Genomic DNA, 21,831 nt, shown 5'->3' with positions numbered 1-21,831 from the left:
GGCTAGGCCCGTGGGCCATGGCCGCTGAGCCTGCGCGTCCGGAGCCTGTGCTCCGCAATGGGAGAGGCCACAACAGTGAGAGGCCCGCGTACCGAAAAAAAAAAAAAACTCTTGCCTATGAGAGCCTGAGATACCATGACAATTCCATTTGCTTTGTGTATACATGAGATAATTGCACACCCAAATCATCTGTGGAACATCTTAACACAGATATCCATAACCCACCCTAGAAGATATTGATTCATTTTGTCCACAGTTGGATTGGGCCTCTGTATGTCTAGAAAACCCCTCAGGTATTTCTGATGTGTAGCCAGGGTTGACAGCTAATGTACATTACACACTTTTACAACACAGACAAATTTTAAATAGCATGAGCGCCAATTTGGATTTCTCAGTGGCTGCCACGAACACTGCATTAAGAAGGATACTAGGGCCAGTGCAAGCTCAGATTGCCTGGATTCAAATCTTGGCTTTGGCATTAATTACCTGTGTGACCTTGTGTTCAGCTTCCTTATATGAAAACATGAATAATACTGGTGTTTACTAGTGTTGCTGAGACGAATAAAAACTTTACTAAGGGCTTCCCTGGTGGCGCAGTGGTTGGGAGTCTGCCTGCCGATGCAGGGAACGCGGGTTCGTGCCCCTGTCCGGGAGGATCCCACATGCCGCAGAGCGGCTGGGCCCGTGAGCCGTGGCCGCTGAGCCTGCGCGTCCGGAGCCTGCGCTCCGCAGTGGGAGAGGCCACAACAGTGAGAGGCCCGCGTATCGCAAAAAAAAAAAAAAAAAAACTTTACTAAGTAAGGAATCTAGAACAGTGCCTGGCACGTGGAAAATTTCAATAAATATTAGCAATTGTCATGGGAGTGGCATCCTAAGTACTAAGTATTTGCCAATTCAGACCTGAGAAATGACACTCTTGGGGGTTGAAACTTAATGAGTTTAATGCTATACCTATGAGAAAAGACATTTTAATATGTACACTTCTGAGAAACATACTTAGAACACAATTTATTTGCAAATTGAGGACTATTTGTATTTGAGGCTTTGTGGTAGTGATGTCCAGTGTGGCACAGAAAAATAAAACCTATGTTATGTAGTAGAAAAAGCATAGATTTAGAAGTAGGGTACTAGTGTTTGAGTCTCTGTTGACTACTCAATTTAGTAATTTACTCAATTTAGTACTCAACTGTACTCAATTTATACTTGCTCTGTATAAACCAGAGCAGAACATTCAACTTTTTGTTCTCCTCTCTGTAAAGTGGGTATATAAAGTTTTAACTCTGCAATGTTTCTGTGAAGATTACAGGAGGTGATGTGAATGTATTTAGTATACAGTTGGACACATGGTAAATATTCAATAAATCTGATGTTCCCCCCATGTGAGGCCCTCAATCCTATTTAACCTATTTAAAGCTAAAAGACAATATAAACTGCCAAGTCTAACCTCCCAATTTAGTATGTTAATAACATTTTCTCTATTCTGGCTCTTTGTACCGTGATGGCTAAGGTTCTGGATATAATGAACAGACCACTGACAAAATTGGAGCCCCCATGGCTGATGATCTTAACAGAGTCAACTGCAAGAGACTCGAATGGAAAGCCTGCCATTTAAACCCAGGGACAAGGGCTTCATGTGCTTAAGGGAGCTCAAGGAATACTCACAATTTTCTTCCCATCTTTTTCTATGTACGCTTGTTTTACAAAACTGTCCAAAGGTATAATTTTGTATTCAATGTTCTTCATATGACATATTCTCTTGAGCATTTCCCCATTTCATTAAAAATTCTTTACAAATATTATCTGTGATGGCTGCATAGTTGACTAGCATATAGATGTATCATATATAATTGCTCCCTTTCTGTTAGGCTTTGATTTTGTTTATAATTTTTTTTTCTTAATAAATTTATTTATTTATTTGTTTTTATTTTTGGCTGTGTTGGGTCTTCGTTGCTGTGGGCGGGCTTTCTCTAGTTGCAGCGAGCGGGGGCTACTCTTCGTTGCGGTGCGCGGGCTTCTCATTGTCACGGCTTCTTTTGTTGCAGAACATGGGCTCTAGGCACGTGGGCTTCAGTAGCTGTGGCTCACGGGCCCTAGAGTTGTGGCGATGGGCTTAGTTGCTCCATGGCATGTGGGATCTTCCCGGGCCAGGGATCTAACCCGTGTCCCCTGCATTGGGAGGGGGATTCTTAACCACTGCGTCACCAGGGAAGCCCTGATTTTGTTTATAAATTTTTGCTACTATAAATAATGCTGAACAGAATATCCTTATTCATTAACATTTCTATATTATTTCCTTAGGATGAATATTCTAAAACATAATTTATTGAGGTAAAATTTGCATAACATAAAATTAACTATTTTAAAGTGAACAATTCAGTGGGATTTTGTACATTCACAATGTTGTGCAACCACCACCATTACTTCTGAAACATTTCCATCAGGATGAATATTTTGAGGTATTAATAAGAATGAATATTTTAAAAAATTCAATATACACTGTTAAACTGCCTTCAAAAAGTAGGCCAATTTATACTTTCATCAGTAGTATCTGTGAGAACCCATTTCATAGCACACTTATTTCCAAGTATATTAAAAAGTAAAAAACCTTGACAGTGAGAAAGGTTTTACAAAATATCTTTCTTCATTTTCAGTGATGAACAGTAAGGTTTTGATTTTTAAAATATTTACTTGTCATCTATGTTTTTTCTTTTCAGAATTGTCCATAGGTAATGAGATAATTCTGAGATTCTATGAGGCATCTGCAGTAGTTTTTACAACGGATGCTTTAAAGGATCCTATGTAAGGGATACATGGGCTCAGATGAGGTTAAACTTGAAATTATTCAAGGTCTCTGGAAGTGCCAGGAAGGCTAGTTTTGTGTTTTGGGATACTTACATACCTACATTGGTGAAATCATTCCATTGTCTATGATAAAACACTAGGTTTTAAAAAAACAGTAAGCAGAGATGAAAAATATAAAGCATTATTATAAGAAAACAAAAATGAACAAATATTTTCATTCAAATATTAATTTACAAAATGATTTAAATATTTAACACTGAGCCTATCACTCTGTGGCTAAAAGTAAAGGAATTCTAAAATTACTAAAAATGATTAAGAGTGCACAAGTATGATAAGGAAATTTCTGCAAGTTTTGAAAGTCAAAACTAAAGATAATGCTAAATTAACAATGTAATGCCTTTAGATTCTTTAAAAAGATGCAACTCAGATTCATATATGAGATTGATTTGGGTGGGACAGTCTCTGAGAATTATAGCTCTAAGAATTTATTATATTAAATTCACTAAACATTTGTTAAGTGTGGCTAAGTGCCATGCACTATACTGCGGCTAAGGATACACAGATGAAAACAAAAACAAAAAACCCATAGACCTTCAACGAATTCACACTAGTGGAGAAGTTTAACATATAAACAAACTGTTATAGATTGAGATAATTGCAATGAAAAGATCACATAGAAGTGGTGGTAGCAAAGAAGAGGAAATGATTAGCTTTGAGTTTTCAGGGAAAGATTCTTAGAGAAGACGACATTTGAGATTAATTTTGAAAGCAAAAATGAATTCATGAAGTTAGCAAGGGCCAAAGAATATTCCAAGTATTTGCTAAGGCCTGGAGACTTAAAATTTCTGTGTTCTGGAGGGTAATTACAAGCAGTTCCATACTACTAGTACATAAACATAAGAGTGGGGTCTTAGGGAGCTGACACTGAAGAGGCAAAAGGCAGATTAATGAACCCTGTGTGCTGAAAAGGGAACCTGCACACACTGTTGCTGGTAACGTAAATTGGTGCAACCACTATGGGAGACAGTATGGAGATTTCACAAAAAATTAAGAATTGAACTACCATGGGATCTAGCTATCCCACTTCTGGGTATTTATCCAAAGAAACCAAAAACTCTAATTTGAAAAGATATATACATCCCTATGTTCTTCACAGCATTATTTACAATTGTCAAAATATGGAAACAACCTAAGTGCCCATCAACAAATGGATAAAGAAGATGTGAAAATATATATATATTTGTTTTTATGTATATTTATATATATATATATACACATACAAGTATATGGAATACTACACAGCCATAAAAATGGATGAAATCTTGCCGTTTGTGACAACATGGATGGACCTTGAGGGTATTCTGCTAAGTGAAATAAATCAGATGGAGAAAGACAAATATCACATTATTTTACTCATATGGGGAATCTGAAACACAAACAAAATAAATGAACAAACCAAATCAAACAAAAACAAACATGTAGATACAGAGAACACAGTAGTGGTTACCCGAGGGTAAGGAGTGTGTGGTGGGGGTGTGTGAAATGGGTAAAGGGGATCAACCAGATGGTGATGAATGGAAATTGAACTTTTGGTGGTGAGCACTCTGTAGGGTATACAGAAGTGGAAATATGTTGTACATATGAAACTTATGTTATAAACCAGTGTTACCTCAAATAAAAAATAAATTAAAAAAACAGAATGTGTGCTATATTATAGAACTTGAATTTAACATAAAGCCAATAGGAAGTCATTGGTGGGTTTTAATTCTGGGAGATAAATTACTATATTCAAGTCATAAAATGATCATTTTGGTAACAAATGGATTAACTGAACATTTTAAAAGGACCTGAAGATACCAGACATGATCTGGCTCTTTGTACCTCTCCAGCTTGAGTCTGAGCTACTCTCCTCTGTCCTCTAGCTGGTCACATTATGCTACATTCAGTTCTATTTTCTGGGCATTCACACAAGTGGTCCCTTTGCTTGGAATGGTCTAACTCCCACTTTGAGGGTCTAACTCCCACTTATCTTTTAGACCTCAACTGGAAGATAATTTCTCCTGAAAAGCTTGTACTAACCTTCATAAATCAGAGTTGCCCACTAAGTACTAAGACTGCTAGAACTTCCAATCTCAAAGCACTTATTACACAGTCATGTTACTAAACTGCCTGTATGATTTTCTCTCCAATTACTGTGAATTTTGTTAAGGACAATGGTCATGTCTAGCTTGATGACCATTATATCCACAATACGTAGTGCAGGGCCTGGAACACAGAAGTTGTTCAAAACAATCTCTTGAATGAGTGATGAACATAAAGTGTGAGGCTAGCAGCATTTGAACTAAGGCAAAAGCAGTGAGAATGAGGAGGATAGACAGGAGCGTAATATAGGAGTTGTAATCTGTAAAACTTGGTGAGTTACTAGATGTAATAGGAAATTAAAGAATGATAGATTAAGTAGTGAAGGCTAGTTCCCTATTTTTAAGAAAAGTATAGACAGGACCAACACAGTCATGTTTCCTATAACTCTTTGACCTCTCTCCTACTGCTCTCTCCCTCAAACATGCCAGGCACAATGGCTATCTTGTTTCCTCAAAATGCCAGGCACACCCTTGCCTCACAGTGCGCAGCTGCTATTTCCCCATCCTGAAATAATCTTCCTCCAGATATCCACATGGCTTGCTCCCTCACCTCCTCAGATCTTTGCTCAAATGGCACTTTTTAGTGATTGACTTCCTCCAAAGTCCTATTAGAATTGCAACCTTTATCCTCATCTTGGCTTTCCTTAGTTCTCTTCCCTTCTTTATTTTTCTCCACAGAATTTATCAATATCAGACACACAACATATTTTATTTTCTTTGCCTCCCACTAGAAATAGGTTCCCTGAGGGGTAAGGACTTGTAATTTGTTTACTTCACTACTGTATCCCCAGGGCTTAGAACAGAGTAGGCACTCAATGAATACTGAATTAATTGAATGAATGAATGAACAGTGTTGTCCATATGGGCAGAGAAGAAAGAAAAAGTATGCAGGAGATGATTATAAGTTCATTCTTAGATATACTTCATTAGGAGATGTCTGTGGGATATCCCAACTGGTGCTCAGGGAAAAGCTTTCAGCTGGTGCCGTGAAGCATTTCATACCCAGAGACAATGTGTAGAGGAAAAAGGAAATTATAAAGACCTATGGAAATTGGGAAACACCAGTATTTAAGGAGTGGGCAAAGGAAGAAAAGCAAGCAAAGAAATCTGAAGAATACCCACAGGAGTAGGAAGAACCCTAGAAAAGGGGAAAAGAAACAATTTCAAGAAGTTCAATAGCATCAAATATAACAGAAACCAAAATAAAGGAAGAGGACGATCCATAGGATTTCATAACTAGGTCAGTGTTGAGGCAATGCAGTCTTAGAAGAGCACTAAATAATCATGAGAATAATTACCACTTACTGAGCACCTACTTATATGCTATGCAAGACGCTTCATGCTAAAATATACCATATCTCGAATCCTCCCAACCACACTGCCAGGTAGCTATTCTATTACCTAAATTTTATAGAAGAAACTTAGGCTCAGAAAGGGTAAGTGGCTCATAGCTTTACAGATGAATAACAAGTGAAGGAGCTAAGGTTTGAGTCATAATGAAAACACACTTAAAAATATTTTGTTCATTTGACACAATATAAATTCCGCATAAATTAATTTTCCATGTAATTAATTTTCCAGGTACAAAAAGCTTGCCACTTTAAGCACCAATACTCACATATTTTAAAGATCTTTAAAAGAAAAAATTTTAAAGCTTACACTTGATAACTCAAGAATACCATTATGACTATTAATTGCTGTGTTTATGCCTTTGGGAACTCTTGAGGTGTCTGGAGTTTTTGCTTTTGTGATGAAAGGCACTAAAATGATTTTTTAAATTTGAGTATCTGTATCTTCATTTCATAATTTTTCTGCCTATGGGCCAGAACCATGCTAACTGCTACACATATGTCATTTTATGTAGTCCTCACCACGTGTTCATAATTTAAGTTCTATTATAAGAAAAAAGAGGCATAGAGGGGTTAAATAACTTATCCAATGTCACATAGCCAGTCCTAGCAAACGTTCTAAGTGTCTGAGCCTCCAACTCCAAAGCTCAAATTCTTAATTCTGACTCAGCTGTTTTCCAGGCTAATTTTCCAAGGAGGTCCTTAGTCACTTTGCAGATAGTTCAGATTTCCAGATAAGTGATTGCAGATAGAAGTATTGCCCTAAATAAACTCTGAGTTATTAAACTTCCAGAAAATGTAATGTTAACTGGAAAAAAAAAGTTAAACTTTTAGAATTTGACAAATTCTAACAATTTGAGAAAGAAATGGAAGCAGGTAGCATATTAAGCATAACTTTACCCGCCCGTTAAATGTTTACCAACACAGCAAATCTTCAATATTTGTGAGTGCTCTGTCTTAATCATTTAATAACTGAATTTCCTATTTGTTGCCAAAATAAATTACCACAAACTTATGGCTTAACACAACACAATTTATTACCTTGTTGTTCTGTAGGTTAGTAATCTTGCATGGGTCTCACTGGGCTAATATCAAGGTGTTGGCAGAGCTGCATTCCTTTCTGGAGGCATTTAAGGAGAATCAGTTTCCTCACCTTTCCCAGCTTCAAGAGGCCTCACACACTCCTTGGCTTGTTTTTCCCTCCTCCATTCTCAAAGCCCACAAGGGCAGGCTGAGTCCTTCCTTTTCACATGAAATCACTCTCACCACCTCTCCTGCCTTCCTCTTTCACTTTTGAAGACTCTTATGATTACACTGGGATCACCTGCATAATCCAGGATACTCTCCCTTTTTTAAGGTTTAGCTGATTAGCAACTTCAACTTCACCTGCAACCTTAATTCCCCTTTGCCATTTAAGGTAACACATTCACAGGTTCTGTAGATTAGAACATGGACATCTTTGGGGAGCATCATTGTTGGTATTGTGTCTACCACAGGAACCAAGAAAATCCTCAACCATAGTATGATATGATCCTACTATTGAAGAACAGGGTGGAGACATGTGTTTTCCATTTCTTTTTATTTCTCTTACTGATAGAAATAGAAGGAAAGAGATACCAGACTGATTGTGAAATATTAAATTGGATTATACTATATGGCAGGAAAATTTAGACTGAATTTTAAAAATCTATCTTGCAGATCTTAAAAATAATCTTCAGATATCCTCAGTCTAGGCAATAATATTTAGCAGCATACTGCTATGTTCCTGAAAGGTACTTACCTTCTGTAAAAGTATCTTTTTGTTAGTTATCATTCCTTCATCCTTTGCCCTTGGAATTGATAAAGACTTTTACCCTGCCTGGGACTGCCCTTTGCCCTCTAAATATATATTTAGAGCTCAAACTATTTGAATGAAAAATATTAGTAATTCATCTTACGTGTTAAGCAAGGACTACACTTTTTAGAGGTTTTACTGTATTTTAGAATAGTTAGTTATCCCAACTAATTTTTCCAGCAGTAGAAACACATGTGGGCAATACATTTTAAGCCATGAGTGGGGAAAGCTTTGGCATCATCTGCTTATCATAGCTCACCTTCCTTTCTTTCCCTGTTTCCTCCAATTTCCCAGACGGTAACTTAAAACTACCCCCACTTCCACTGCAAGAAGCTGAACAAGGAGGAACTGTTAACCATAAATAAACAATAATTCACAAATTGTCAAATAAAGGAGGGATGTCTCTGATATTAAGTGAAACTATAAACTAACCTGTATTACAAAAGCAACAAAAAATAAACTGCGTAGGAATAAACTTAAAACTTAAGTAGGATCAATACAAAGAAACCTTTGAAACTCTACTGGGAAAACAGGACAAAAATGAAATAACATACCTTGTTGTTAGAATGATGTTACCACTGGAAGGGTAACAACTATCCCAAAATTAATATATAAATATATTTACTGCAGTGTTTCTCAAAGTATAGTGCCTCAGACCAGCAGCATCAATGTAACCCTTGGAATTTATTAGAAATGCAAATTCCCAAGACCCAGCCCAGACTTAGTGTATCAGGAACTCTAAAGGTAGGGTCCAACAAACTATGTTTTAACAAGCTTTCCACATGATCCTGATTGATACATGCAAAAATTTGAGATCACTGTTTTTTTTAATGTAATATCAACAAAAGTAACAACAGGATTTGTTTCTTCAAGAAGGAAACAGAATTCGACAAGCTGATTCTGAAGGTCTCATGGAAAAAATAAACATTAAAATTTGGCACTAGAGAAGGGACAAATTGGCAAAGACATCAATGGCAAAGAATGAAGAGTCCAGAAATATTCTTTATACAGAAAAGAATTTAGTACCCAAAAGGAGTGGCATTTTAAATCAAGGGGAATGGTGCAGAGACAACTCGTTAGCACTCACAAACAATGAACCAGCCAAATAAATGAATAAATGGAACAATAAGTTCTTGGAAGAAATTGCTTGAATTTTCATAAACTTAGAAGAAGCAAAGACCTTTCTAAAAAGACATAAAACCACAGGAAGAAGACTGAAAAATTTGACTATTTAAAAAAAAATACTGTAAACTATGCCAAATGATAAATAATCAACTAGAGATAGGAATATTTGTAATATATAAAACAGACCTAAAGTCTAATCACCCTAACTCACAAAGATCTATTACAAATCAAAAACTTGCTTAAAAAAAAAATGAATGAAGGATATGAAAAGAGGCACTCTTAAGGGTGGTGTGTGGTGGTGGAGGAAGGTTTACAAATATGTAGAAAGGTATTAGTAAAGGTATTAGAGAAGAAAATTAAAATAATATATTTTTCCATCTTTGAAATTGGCAAAATGTATTTCATAATACAATGTGGCAAGGGTGAGGAGAAACAGCATTCTCTTTTACCAGGGACAGAAGTATAAACTGATGAAACATCACTGGAGCAGCAATTTATCAACATCCATCAAAATTTAAAAACAAATACACCTTACATTACATAGGTAGGGATTCATCCTATAGTGATATCAGCACACATGGTCAAGATGTAAATGCAATAATGTTCACTCCATCGTTGTTTGAAATAACAAAGCAGTAGACCAACCCAAATATCTGATACTAGAAAATGCATAAATAATGGACTATTCATCATGGAATACCAAACAACTACCACAAGAGCAAAACCAGACTGAGATAGCTTCATCAATATGGATCAATATGGACCAATATCTAAGGTAAATTATCAAGTGCAAAGAAAATGGTATAGACTATAGTATACAGCATATTTCTTCATGTATAAAAGGAAACATAGATCTTATCTCTATACACATATATGCTTCTCTAGGCATATATTTATGAAGAACACAATTGCTAATACTAGTTAATATTCCAGTTGGGACTGGGGAAAAAAGGTGTTTAGGGTAGAAATCTTATTTACAGTACGCTTTTGTTCTATTTGTACTATCTGAATTGCTTTTAAAAAACAGAGATCAATATTTGGAATGGCAGAATGAAGACCTCCAAAAATAGCTTCTGCATAAAAGCAATGATAATACTGGAAAAAACTGTCAAAATCACCTTTTTCAAAACTCTGGAAATTAACTGAAGGCTTAATGACAATCCAAGGACTGTTTATTCAAGATAAATGGCTGAACCTTGGTAAGAAGAGCAAATCTTATGACATTTTAATTTTTGTTAATCCCATTCCCCTCTCAGGTTCTGGAGTAGCTTTGAAAACCAAGAGCCACATAATTCTGGTAGCTATGTAAACTTGCAGCTTATCAGCCACTTAAGGGATTAGTACAGATTTAGAGTTCCCCAAAATGTCCATCCCCAGAGAACTGTCACTATTTGACTAATCTTGCAGGTCATTACATGGTTCCATTTTGCACTTCATTTCATTTGACTCAGACCTACCTCTGTAAAAACAGTCCTCCCCCCAGGGCATTTGTTGAAGACAATCAGCAGCAATTGTTTAACACTAAAGCTATTGGAGGTGGCTTTGATAGTTGGGACTAACAAGAGGCTGATCAAAAAAATTAAAGGGAAAACTAGAGAATGGGATGTCCACACAGGGCTATGAAAAGGTCCAACATACCCTGGAGGGTCATGAACAGGCATAGGGCTTTGTGCATGACCATGAAAGACTTGAGAAGGTTCTAAACTCTCACCTCTGGCTGACGTTGAGGCTCTGTGTAAGGAGAAAGTGAAGGCTAAGTCTAAGGCAGAGTTGTAAACTGCCTGATGGAGCACTGAGAACATACCCCAACACATACACAGAGCCTTCTCAGGAAAGGCTAAGAGATTTATTAGTTCAACCTCCCATCAATCATTAGATAGCTACTAAGGTAACAGAACAGAGACTTTAGTGATCAAAAATAACAAATAATACAGACTTTATAGAAAAATCACTTAAAAAACAAGTAGCAACAACAACAGAGACAGCAACAATAACAAACCTTAGGGAGGATGGCATCTGATTTCTAGAGTTGATAATTATTCAAAATGTCAAGTTTTAACAAAAAAATATGAGATATGCAAACAAGGAAGTATGGCTCATAAATAGGAAAAATAGCAATCAATAGAAACTGTCTCTGAGGAAGCCCCAAAGTTAGACTTATTAGACAAGATTTTAAATCACCTATAATAAATAAGTTCAAAGAACTAAAAAAAAACATGTCCAAGAATTAAATGAAAATATGCAAATGATGTTTCACCAACTACTGAATGACAATAAAGAGAGAAAATTAAAAAAATAATAATAAAACACATTCTGCCATTGAAAAGTAAAATAACTAAAGTTTGAATAGCATATATAAACTGGCAGAAAAAAGTATCAGTTAACTGGAAGACAGGTCAATTGCGATTATCCAATATAAGAAGGAAAAAGCAAAAAGAATTTAAAAAAAATTAACTGAGCCACAGACACCAGTGGGACAGCATCCAGCATCCTAGGGAATGCAAAACAGAAGTCCCAGGAGGAGAGGAGAGAGAAAAAGGAGCAGAAAGAATATCTGAAGAAATAACGACTGAAAACTCCCCAAATATACTGAAAAAAGCAACATTAATCTTAATATCCCAGAAGCTCAACAAAAGTACAATAAACTCAAAGAGATCCACACTCAAACACATCATAGTCAAAATGTCAGAAAACAAAGACAAGAGATAATCTTTAAAACAGCAATAGAAAATAGACTCATCGTGTACAGGGGACCCTCAGTAAGATTAAAGGCTGACTTCTCATCAGAAGCCATGGAGGCCAAATGGCACTGGATGACATGCTCAAAGAAAACAACTGTCAAAAAAGAATCTTACATCCAGCAAAACTATTCTTTAAAAGTGAAGGAGAAATCAAGATATTTCCAGAAAAACAAAAACTGAGGGAATATGTTGCTAGCAGTTCTGCCCAGGAAATAAAAAAGAGAATCCTTCAGACTAATACTAGACAGTAACTGTAATCTACATTACAAAGAGCACCAGTAAAGGTAACTACAAAGATAAGTATAAGAGACAGCATAAATATATATTTTTATTGTAATTCTTTTCTTCTATAAGATTTAAAAGACAGCTGCATAATTTTAAAACTTTGTTGATGGATTGATAGTGTGTAAGAAATGTAATTTATATGACAATAGTAGTACAAAGTAAAGAAGGGAATGAAACTATAGTGGAGCAAAGTTTTTGCAATGAAATTAAGTTGGTATTAATCTAAACTAGATTGTTTTAGGTTAAGATGTTAATTATAGTCACCAGGGCAACCATTAAGAAAATAGCTGAAAAATACAGTAAAAGAAGCAACAAGAGAATTAAGATGGTATACAAAAAAAAAAAATCTATCAAACTCAAAAGGTGGTGGTAATGAAGAAAGAGGGGGAAAAAAACATAAAAAACACAGACAGCAAGTAGCAAAATGGCACATGTAATTCTTACCTTATCAGTTATTACATTATATATAAATGGGACAAACACCCCAATCAAAAGTCAGAAATTGGCAGAATGGATTAAAAAACATGATCCAGTTACATACTGCCTACAAGAGAAACACTTTAGACTCAAAGACAAAAATAGGTTGAAACTTAAAGGATGAAAAAAATATGCCATACAAACAGTAACCAAAAGAGAGTTGGAATGGATACACTAATATGAGACAAAAGAGACTTTAAGACAAAAATTTTTTACTAGAGATAAAAAGGATGCTCTATAATAATGAGTCAGTTTATCAGAAAGACATAACTATTGTAAACATACATGCACTTAACAAAAAAGTCCCAAAATACTTGAAGCAAAAACTCACATAACTGAAGGGAAAAAATAGACAATTGAACAATAATAGTTGGAGACTCCGCTATTCCATTTTCAACAATGGACAGACTAGGCAGAAAATTAGTAAGGAAATAAAAGACTTAAAGAGTACTAAAAATCAACGGGACCTAACAGAGATCTATAGAACACTCCAACCAACAACAGTAGACTATCATTCTTAAATGCACATGGAAATTCACAAATATGTGGAAATTAAATGACACATTCCTAAATAATCAATGAGTCAAATAAGATATCACAAGAGAAATCAGAAAATATTTTATTTATTTATTTACTTATTTATTTATTTATTTTTTTTTGTGGTATGCGGGCCTCCCTCTGCTGCGGCCTCTCCCGTTGCAGAGCACAGGCTCCAGACGCGCAGGCCCAGCGGCCATGGCTCACGGGCCCAGCCGCTCCGCGGCATGTGGGATCCTCCCAGACCGGGGCGCGAACCCGGTTCCCCTGCATCGGCAGGCGGACGCGCAACCACTGCACCACCAGGGAAGCCCCAGAAAATATTTTAAATGAATAAAAATATAAACAGAATACACCAAAACCAGTATGATTCAACTAAAGTAGTGTTCAGAGGGAAATTTATAGCTGTAAATGCCTTTTTTTTTTTTAAAAAAAAAAAAAAAAAAAGATCTCAAGTCCAATCAGGAATAGAAGAGGGCTAAACAACACAAAATTAACTCTAACTTTCACAAAAAGGATATTATATTTTTAAAATTGATTTTATTTTTATCAAGGTAACATATGTATGTAGTTTATGAAGTAAAATAATATTAAAAGACTTCTAGTGAAGAACAGCATTCTTCTGCCACATACCTTTCTATTCTATGTCCCCAGAGGCAATCATGCTCAACTCTTCTGGCTTTTTCCTTTGGGATTAACCTATATATTTCTAAATGATATTCTTATTCTTCTATTTCTTCACTTGTCAATTTTAAACACTATTGGTTGATTCCCAATCATATATGAAGACTTAACTCTTCTGTACACTTATCCCACATTTCTACACATCTCTGATGCCAAAATAATGTTATAATTTTGGGTTAATCGAATAGCCAATGTTTACGTATCATGACTTATAAACACTACAGGGCAAGAAGTGAACTAGGTCCATGCCTATTTTTTTCTTCTGGAGTTAATAATTTCCTCATTTTTTTCACTAACCTAGTTTTCTAGGTACTTAATACAATTATTATGTACTCTTCCAACATCACTGCAACACGCATATCAATATTTTTTCTATATGCTCAAACATGTCACTTTCCTTTGTTTCCTGGGGAGTTCCTTCTTGAAGGTTCTCTTTTAAGAGTACAATGTTAACTGGTTGTCTTTTTGGTTTGCTGAATAGCAGCCATGCTGACACTTTTCTTTATCCCTCTCCTGAGTGGGATCCCTTGTTTTCAGTTGTCTACGTCTTTTTCCGTCATAATTTACTTAATCATCTAGCAAAATCATATTCTGCAGTAATTTCCTAGGAATCAGTCTATGGAAAGTATTTTTGGGGGGTTGGAGGGAGTATTCTTTCTATTCTACCATCACACTTGATTTGTCTGGGGATAAAATTCTAAGTAATAAAATTGTTTCCATTACAATTTTGAAGAAACTGTTCCACAGTGTATTTGTGGAGAAGTCCAATGCCATTATACTCCTTTGGATGTGAACTATCCCCATTCCTTGCCCTTGGGAAGCTCTTACCATTTTTTCTTTATCCTTGGTATGCTGAAATTTTGTGAAAATTTTCTGTGGTATGCATATTTTTCATTTATTGTGCTGGATACTCAGTGGGCTTTTTCAGTGTGAAGACTCATATCCTTCAGTTCTGAGAAATTTAATAATATATCTTATTTCATTGACAATTTCTTTTCCCCTCTACTTTTTTCTATTCTTCTTTTATGGAAGTCCTATTTGCAATATCATGGGGCTCCTGGTTAAGCCGTGAATCTCATGTATTTTCTGCCTTTTGGTTTCTTATTCTTTGCTTCTTGTTCTATTTTCTAGGAACTCACCATACTTTCTTTTCCAGCCTATTAAAGTTTATAATTAAATTTTATTTATGTTATAGTATTTTAACTTCAGAGTTCTGCCTTTTCTAATTTAAAAAATTTAAATAGCATCTTGTTTAATGAATTTTGTATTTTCTTATTTAATGGACTCCATATTTTCTCTTAACTCTTTGAGGATATAGTTTGTTTTTCTCTAACTTGTGTATGTTTCTTTTCTTTTTGCTTTTGTATTTTAATTATCTGGCTACCTTCATTGTCAGTTCCCTCTGTTGGTTTAGATTTATTATGTTTTTCATGTTGGAGGCTTTTCTTAAATTAGTAGAAAACTGTTGGAAATTACTGGAAAACTGTTGGAATGAACTGTTGGACATTTACTCATATTAAGAATGAAACACCAAAAGAAAGTGTCTGGGTAGGACTTGTCAACTGTGGGCTTCACTGAGAGTTAATCAGCTTAATCAGATAAGATGTTCTATTTGTAGGAGGATCTCTAAATGTTAGGATCTGAAGATCTCTTACTCTTTAGAGTAAGAGATACTCAAGAGGCATCGAGAGTAAAGTGCTATTTCCTTACTCTGTTTTGCTGTACAGGTTGCAACTACTTTGAGCAGGCTATACAAAACCTATAGCAATTTCAAAGACATTTCATAAATACATTCACCTAATCTGACATTACAAAAATTATTTTATAATTAATTCTGATGACAATTTTAAGTGATTTGTCAATTTAAAATGCTTTAGGCAAAATAAAGTTCAAACTAGTTAAGACATTTCCACAGACTTTCACAATATGTTAGACATGTTTTATACATCCTTATACTGAGGAAAAGACTGCCAACAAACAATTCTATGCCCAACTAAGTATATCATACATTGTGCAGGTTAGTAGAAAGAACTGTGGATATACAACCATGAGAGATAATACCACTCATCTAAACCATCTAATGAAAATACTCAAAAAAGTACTTGAACCAAACAACATATGAATCAGAATAGAAACCTCAAGACAGAAGATGATGAATAGAAAACAGTGCAATAGCCTTGCAATATATATGTTAAAACTAAATGGAAAATGATTGACTGGGAATTTGTAATGTAACTATGAAGTAAGGATTCTTAAAACAGAGGAGACATATGGCAAGGGAAAAGTCTAATAAATCTGGAACTAAAAGTACTGACCTATGTCAGCAAAACTGAGTTGGAAGAGGGTAAAGGAAAGTAAAAGGTCACCCTAAAGGTCATTTGAGAAGGGGAATGGAATGGGGAATTAAAACATTCTAAAGCTTTCATCTAGGAGAGGGGAATAGAGTGGATTGGTGGAGAGTTTATTTGGTTTCTGGTTTTCATATAACTGTGGAGAAATATATGTCAGATAATGGGTATTAAAATAAAAAAGCACATTATTTCCAGATTAACAAGGTACAAAAGGAATTAATAACAAATGGAAAAATGAAACTAATAGTAATTTGAACAAATCAGTAAAAAGAAAGGAAAGGGAAAAGAGCAAACAACAAAATAAAATAATGAACATAAAGTAATATGGAAGAAGTCCAATGAAGTATAACAGTTGTCACTCTGCACAGTGATATGAGGATTCCTCTTAAATAGAGGGAGTTTCAGACAGGGTTAAAAAGTAAAACTCAGCAATATGATATTTTGTAAAAAAACACATTTAAACACATTTATTTAACACATTTAAAAGAAATTACTACATATCTTTCTTGTTTCAGTGCTAAGAATTTAAAAATATAAATGTAAATATATATATGTCTGTCTCTAACAATTAAGATAAACAAGAGTTAGGCATGATAAGTAGAAGTAAAGTCAAATTTGGTTCAAAGGTTGGATGATACACAGCTGTTTAGCAGAAAAATATTTTCTTCACATTCCAGATAACTCCAGAGGAATATTTTCTTTGTGACATGCATGGCAATTTGGATATCTATTCTTATTACCCCTGCTTTGCAAATAAATTTGCGTAATGTAATGTGAATTTCGAGACAATTATTTTTCTTTTCAAAATAAGTTAAAAATAGTATGTTTAACTTGCCTTTTTTCTGAAAATAGGATGGTTTTACTTATACATTATATTTTCTATGTTTGACAACTAAAATGACAAGAAAAACAAAGAAGAAAATGAAGTAAAGGCAGAAATGTCACAGTAGGAAAGTTTATCCAAATGAAAGTTAAAACTTGGAGATAAACAAGGGCAAATTCATACCTCAATATTCTACTGAGAATAACTTACTTGAAATGGTATAATTTGTAAATATAAGGTTTTTAAGGTAAACTACAGAACCGAATCTCTTGAAATATGAAAAAAGGAAATACACTCTACCCTAAATGACATTTGATTACCATAAGAAAAACATATACAAAGATTGTCCTAAAAATATAATACGTATGCTTCTTTAAAAGATGAAGAAACAAATTAAACTACTATTGGACCTCAGGAATAGCAGAGATAAACTTTTTAAATTTCCTTTATAAATGATTGTATAATCCCTTCAAATTATGTATTCTGAGACACTGTGAATTTTTTTTTTAAGTAACATTCTGGTATGGTGCTATCAATATCCCCACTTTCTAATAAAAATTTTATTGTTAGTAGTGGACCATCCAATTATTTTTATGTAGCAACAATAGTATATGAATACATAAGATGACATTACTAAATCATTCTTCAGATAAGTGTTCTCTGTTTCATGCATTTTATGTAAATGAACAAATATTCTTATGGAAATGTACGCATATGCCTGTAAAAGAAAGAAGAACATAGTAGCTAGAGCCTACAAAACCAGGTTCTGGTTAAAAACAAATCACATTAGGTTTTCGGGTTTTTTTTTGCGGTACACGGGCCTCTCACTGTTGTGGCCTCTCCCGTTGTGGAGGCTCCGGACGCACAGGCTCAGCGGCCATGGCTCACGCGCCTAGCCGCTCCGTGGCATGTGGAATCCTCCCAGACCGGGGCACGAACCCGTGTGCCCTGCATTGGCAGGCAGACTCTCAATCACTGCGCCACCAGGGAAGCCCACACATTAGGTTTTAATATTCCAGTGATATACAAAATATCTTCAACAATGATGTATGGCTAACATATGATTTAAGAAATTTACCAGTCTACCGTCACTGAACTAACCTAGATGAAGAAACTGATTACAACTGAAATCTCACTTTCACTCCTGCATAACTTTCTCAAAGATTTGTTTGGGAACTGTCTCATGCTTAGTCACCCTCTAAATATGATTTTTATGAGCAAAAGCAGTTAGCTATTTTTGTGTTATGCAAGATGGGAGAAGATGTATGAGTATTCCTTTTCGAGCAACATAATTTGATTTTTATGCTTATTCAATATTTTAAAAGTTCATTTTTATATTTTAGAATTGCCATATGGATGTACTTCACTAAAGATCCATTCCTATTGAAAGCCTAGAGAACTTTTGTTTACACTAAGAGGTAAAAGCAACAGAGGGTAATTTATGCATTGTCAGTGTGTATTTTATTTTCATTCTAGTTTTTGAACAGTAGACTTTGAACAGCAGACTAAGTAGATTTAGTCTACAGAAAAATAAAAACACGAAGGAGGAGATCTAAAAAACTACCACAATACATATAAATTCTTTTTCCAATCTTCTAAAAATAGATTTGATTATTTATTGAGAACTTTCAATGTGCGAGGCATTGTGCTCAGTGAATTATCTCACTTAATCCCCATAATACAATAGATCTATGCAGCAAGCAAATTATTCCCATTTTGCTAGTGAGGAAACAAAGTTGGAGAGGTCACACGTGCAGAATCATAGCTCAAGTCTGACTTCAAAGCTCTTTCCTCTAAAATAATATAAAAGTCATTTATCAAAAACATTTAACTCTAAGATGACAATGTGCAAAGTAGTCATTAGTGAATAGTATCCCAAAAGGAACATATACATACACACATACACACACACACACACACACACACACACACACACACAAGCCATAAGTGAAGAGGTCATCATGCTGAAAAGATACAATAACATCTCAGTCATCTGGAACCATCAAAGACTTAGAAACTTTAAGTAAAGGAGATTTTTCCAGATAATTAAAACACAGCACTCTATTCATCATTTAAAATATTTAAGGGCATTTTTCTAAATACACGTAATACAGTTTCCTATATTCTTAATAGAATAAACTTTTTAGAATAATATAACTTTTCTTGATAATGCAAATTTATTCTTATTAAAATAGGAATCTCTTCTGGTTAAAAAAATTCAGTGACTGTGCTGTAATTATAGTGGTGACCTTAGCTGTCAATGAGAGTAGTGCTATTTGCCCTTATTGTAATAGGACCCAGGTGACCATACTTTTTGACTTGTTAAATCTTTTCTAACATTTTCCTATTTCTTCTTATTAGTTGGCTACTGCAAGCATGCCTACCTCTGCCTGATATGCCCCCCATTCCATTTAAAAAAAAACCCCTAAACAACTGCAGGTTGGGAAACAGAAAAACAAGTAGATCTTTTAATCCTTCCAACATCCTTCCTCTCTTCTATCTATTCACTCAACAGATATTGTGTGGCTATTTTAGGAGCCAGGCACTGTGCTAGATGCTGGTCAGAATTAGATTTTATGTTCTAACAACTATGAACATGACTGATAAACAATTTCTCTTGGGAATACTTTATTAAATCACCCAGCCGATGTTGATGCTGGTGGTCCAGGATCCACATTTTGTTAAATACAATATTACAGGGAACTGAGGTAAAAATAATATCAATATTATACTTAAAAAAAGAAAGGTAAAGTTTGATACAAATTGGAAAAAGAAAAGAGAATGGCTGTGGCAGTTCAGGTATGAACTGGGTTATGGGTTTGGGTGCAGTATCTCTCAGCATGGTTCATTTAGTACCTGTAAAATAATCATCCACAGTGCTTATTAATAAAATGTGGATTCCTCAACCTTATCCCAGATCTACTGAATTAGAAAATGCAGGACCTAAGCATGAGAATCTCCATTTCTAAGAAACTCATGTCTAAGATAAACAGCTACAACTGGAAGCTATGTTAGAAACAAAATACCCTTATAACTAAGACAAAATTGATTTTCTGGGACTTTCCTGGTGGCACAGTGGTTAAGAGTCTGCCTGCCAATGCAGGGGACACAGGTTCGATCTCTGGTCCGGGAAGATCCCACATGCTGTGGAGTAGCTAAGCCCATGTGCCACAACTACTGAGCCTGTGCTCTAGAGCCTGTGAGCCACAACTACTGAGCCTGCGTGCCACAACTGCTGAAGCCCGCATGCCCTAGAGCCCGTGCACCACAACTACTGAGCCCATGTGCCACAACTATTGAAGCCTGCGTGCTCTAGGGCCTGTGTACTGCAACTACTGAAGCCCGCGCGCCTAGAGGCTGTGCTCCTCAATAAGAGAAGCCACCGTAATGAGAAGCCCATGAACCTCAACAAAGAGAAAGCCTGCACGCAGCAACAAAGACCCAATGCAGCCAAAAAAATAATAATAATAATAATAAAAATAGATTTTCTATCTTACATACATATGAAGGCTATTCTTTCATTCCTTCCTTAAAGATTTACGGAACACTCGTTATATGTCCAACAGGGTATCTAGATGTGCATAGTATAAAGATGACCAACAAACAGTCCCTAAACTAAAAAAAAGCTTAGAGTCTAATGTTCTTAAAGACAGCAAAATCAATAGTCTTTTCACCTAATAAGCTCTAATTAATTTCTATTTTTGAACATGGACAAGTGATCACTGTAATTAGTTGATAGTATAACTTGACCCATAAATCCTCTTTAAAAACAGGAACAAAATAAGTCCTTTGAATGGCCTCTATCACATTTTATGACTAAGAATTTCTCATTCATCTCTTACTATGAGGAAATAAGATGTTATGGATGAATGCAGTTTTCAGATAAGTGAAGCTTCACTTAATAACTGCCCAAACTATTTTGACTCTAATCACTTTTGGCGAGCTTTCTAAAATTTATTACATATTTTCTGGTCTCCTCAACCTTGCCCAGGAGAATCACTAACGATCATTAAGTGAGTAAATCCTTGCTGCTACTCACTCTTGAGTATGCTGTACGAGAAAAAGCTGGAGAGCAAATCAAGGTCTGCAATTTGGCAGGTCCATCCTTTGGATGTTTGTTTGGACACCTGTATTTAACACCACTGTTTTCTCCTTGTACGGTGTGTTAATACACATCCCTGTCTCTCCTGACCAGGAGTCATAAGAACTTCTTTGGTATGATAATTTAACTGGTCTATGAGGTAGGTTCCTCAGTTCCCAGAGTTAATTTTGTTTATATCACACAGCTTATATTTTGTTAGACAATCTCAAACAAATGTTTCAAATTTGATGAATTTTGATGAAAATTTTCTACACGCTTATTTCTAGATGTTTGTATGGTAACAAACAGAAATACCCATTATAGTTAGCAATGTATTGAAAATAAATTTGCATGGTTTCATTGACCTAGTTTATCACTAAAAGATGATACTCTAGAGGCATTTGCTATACTGTGTCAACTTCTAGAAGTACAGTGTTTCTAATGTACTATGTAGGAAGAGTTGAGAGCTGTCAGAAAAACCAGAAGACGAACTTTATTTAACCAATTTACCTAAAACTTATATTAACATTTTCTTAGAATAGTATATTAACATTTTTTTTTCAAAATAGTTAGAATGGTTATAGTTCTCTCTTTTAGAAAA

At 35.2% G+C, this 21,831-nt stretch overlaps 1 protein-coding gene across 12 annotated transcripts in view; it reads right to left on the bottom strand.

Moving 5' to 3' along the window:
• MBD5 (methyl-CpG binding domain protein 5) overlaps nucleotides 1-21,831 on the bottom strand; it is a 421,526-nt gene that overhangs the window by 299,884 nt on the left and 99,811 nt on the right. The window lies entirely within an intron of this gene.

This window comes from Physeter macrocephalus, chromosome 2 (genome assembly GCF_002837175.3).
Source record: "Physeter macrocephalus isolate SW-GA chromosome 2, ASM283717v5, whole genome shotgun sequence".
Classification (NCBI taxonomy): domain Eukaryota; kingdom Metazoa; phylum Chordata; class Mammalia; order Artiodactyla; family Physeteridae; genus Physeter; species Physeter macrocephalus.
This window is presented reverse-complemented; position numbering and strand designations above follow the sequence as displayed.